At 43.2% G+C, this 3,076-nt stretch overlaps 2 non-coding genes across 2 annotated transcripts; both read left to right on the top strand.

The window, feature by feature from the left end:
• The first annotated feature begins 402 nt into the window (after window positions 1-402).
• On the top strand, window positions 403-475 carry TRNAA-UGC. The gene has a single exon. It is a non-coding gene; the product is annotated as a tRNA-Ala (tRNA).
• Window positions 476-590: 115 nt separating this feature from the next.
• Window positions 591-663, top strand: TRNAA-CGC. Its single transcript has one exon. It is a non-coding gene; the product is annotated as a tRNA-Ala (tRNA).
• Window positions 664-3,076: the final 2,413 nt, after the last annotated feature.

Raw genomic sequence — 3,076 nt, 5'->3', positions numbered from 1 at the left:
CTCACCTCTTTTCCTAAGACTAGACTCAGCTCAACCCTTTCTCCAAAGGGCCATAAAAGCTTGTACAGCCTCAGAAACCTAAAAGGAGATGGGCTAATTCATTCCCCCCCCTCCACATCCGCTGCCAGTTTGATGAGAGAAGCTTCACCCTCACAGGCACCCATGACTGGCATCTCAGCAGTCTGGCACAGATCCAGAAATCAGGTGCTTCAATTCATAGCTGTGAAGAACTTGTTCACTCTCTCTGGATCGACCTGCTCAAGCTCTTCCTGTGTAATAGAACTCAGATATGTGTCTTGGTCATTTCTAGCAGACTCACTATTGGCATCTAATTTCATCTCCTCAGTTTCTACTTCTTGTCCTGAATTCTTGTAGTTTGGTGGATCAAGGTTGACTGGAGCTGGGGAATTAGCTCATATGGTAGAGCGCTTGCTTTGCATGCAAGAGGTGGTGGGATCGATGCCCACATTCTCCAGGCCATTTTTTCTTACTTACTTTTCCAAAGTATTATACCATTTTCATCTCCTCAGTTTCTGCATCTTGTTCTGCACCTTCTTGTAATGTGGTAGAAGAAGGTTGACAAGGCAGTTGGGGAATTAGCTCAAGTGGTAGAGCGCTCGCTTCGCATGCGAGAGGCAGCAGGATCGATGCCTGCATTCTCCAGTCAGTTTCTATTCAGTTTTGGCTTCCATTCAGAAAATCCTCATGCAGGCAAGTTTTTATATTTTCCTGGAAATTAGTGGCAATGCAGAAGTCTTGCTTTGTTTGCAAGAGACGGTGGGGATCAATGCCCACCTTTTCTATACAGGCTTTTGGTAGATTTTTGTCATCCTGCCGCCAAGATCCGGTGATAGGATTCAGCCAGTTCGCACCCCTTTGGCAGAACCGGTACCTAATTTTTTTGTTGCCTAGGCTCAGAATGGACTTCTGGAAGTGGCATCCACACAAAGAACCGTTTGTCCACATATTTGAATCCCACCACTGGATCCACCCCTCTCCACCCCTGTGATTCTGCATATGAACTTCTGTGTGGGTGTATCTTGAGAAGTGATAGAGCAGCACTGCTAGGATGCTGTGAAACTAGCTCAAATGGAAGACTGCTTGCTTCACACGCAAGAGGTAGTAGGTTTGATGTCCCCCTTTTCAATCAACCTGTACCCTATTTTGCCATGTTATTAAACCATTTTTATATATGCCTTTATTTAAAGGGTTTCTATAGCCACCCATCTTCTTCTGCATAACTCTGGATAGCGAACAACAGTGATAAAAACACACACACACAGAGAATAGAGAGAATAATACTTTATTGTCACTTTGAATGTACACTAATCAGCATACCTTAAAGTGAAATTTCATTGCATACAGCTCTCAAAGGGTCACCACCTCCGATATACGCCACATAAATATGACAAAAATAAATAAATAAATAAACAAACAAACAAACAAACACAGAATTATGCATATACCCACATATATTATATGACATAGAGAAACAACAGTCTAGTTCGGGTTATGTATACATGTTCATGGCGAGAGAAACGAACCTTGCGAGTTTACCAGACGGATGGCATAGGGAACAAAGCTATTACAGAATCGGGTAGTCCTGCTAGAAATACTTCAAAACCTCCTCTCAGAGGGGAGCAACAGAAACAGACTGTGAAGTGGGTGTGTGTGGGGTCTCTAACAATGCTTTGAGCTCTAAGCACATAGCGCTTATAAGCATCCTGAATACTGGGGAGCGAGCTTCCTATGATCTTCTCGGCTGAAAGACTGAAAGCAACACAACAAAAAATTAAGAGAAACCAGGACCCCAATCCACCAACAATATTCATTCATCTATACAGTCTCCCATGCTCCAAACTTACTACCCTAGCAGCTGGGGGAAAGGCCAGCTCTTCGTGGCTGTTTGAAAAGTTAGGGTTTTTCATTTTCCAGTCAACCTGTCAAGCTTCAAATTTTCTTATTTTGTTTCAGCAGTTTGCTTGCCAGTAGATGCAGGTGGGAGCAGAGATCACTGGAATGTATGGGGAGTAGTTTAGTCTGGGAAGAAATGTTCTTTAAGATTGTTGCTAGGAAATGGAGGTGCTTAATTGGGGAATGTGACTAGCAGTGTCAGGAGGGAAGGAAGTTTCTATATTTTTAATTTACTGTTCTGGCACCCAAACGCCAGAACTATTTCCCCACTTAGTTAAGTGCCAGTATGCTCTGCCCAATAAAGATTTGCATGAGAGATTGGAATGTCTCCAGTGTGCTTACTTAGTTGGGATTGGATTCAACCGGAACCATGACACAAACATTTATTTTGCTATATCATTGGATCATTTTCATCTCCTCTGTTTCTGCATCTTTTCCTGAATTCTTGTAACAGGGTAGAACAAGGTTGACAGGGAGTTGGGGAATTAACTCAAATGGTAGAGTGCTCACTTAGCATGTGAGAGGTAGCAGGATCGACTCCATTTAATCCTCCAGGGAAAGATTGAAGGCAAACGAGGTCCAGGCAGAAGAAGAACATCGTGGCTTCAAAATCTAAGGGACTGGTTTGGACAAAACTCAGCAGCACTTTTTCGTGCGGCTGCTGATAAAAACAGGATCGGCAACATGATCGCCAACGTCTGATAACGGATATGGCAGAAGAAGAAGAAGAAGATTTCTCCAGCCATTCTCTTTACTTTGCCCCATTCATGGAAAGTCTTTTTCCACTGAAGAGATGATGGGTTCCTTTTTCGGTAAGAGGAGAGATGCAGATCAAGGGAGAGGAGGGAAGAAATGGGTGTCATTAAGGCTTGCAATGAGGGTAGGATCCATAAGATGCTTAACATCTCCTCACCTCCTATAACTCCCATGGTGGAAGGCTTAGCAGACACATTAAAACAGCTTCTGATGAAGCAATGGTGAAGTCAGCTCCATGAGAGTAGAGCCAATGACTGCAGTGGAAAGAAGAGTCAGTGAATGAATTGGTGAACGTTTATATTTACTGCCTCTCTCCAGCTTTACTTCATTACGTAACATTTTGATAAGCAAGGACCCAGGAGAGACATTATTCACAGTTCCTAAAATCATACAAGCCCTTCCTTCC

This window comes from Protobothrops mucrosquamatus, unplaced genomic scaffold (genome assembly GCF_001527695.2).
Source record: "Protobothrops mucrosquamatus isolate PMUCROS unplaced genomic scaffold, P.Mucros_1.0 scaffold10319, whole genome shotgun sequence".
Taxonomy (NCBI): domain Eukaryota; kingdom Metazoa; phylum Chordata; class Lepidosauria; order Squamata; family Viperidae; genus Protobothrops; species Protobothrops mucrosquamatus.
This window is presented reverse-complemented; position numbering and strand designations above follow the sequence as displayed.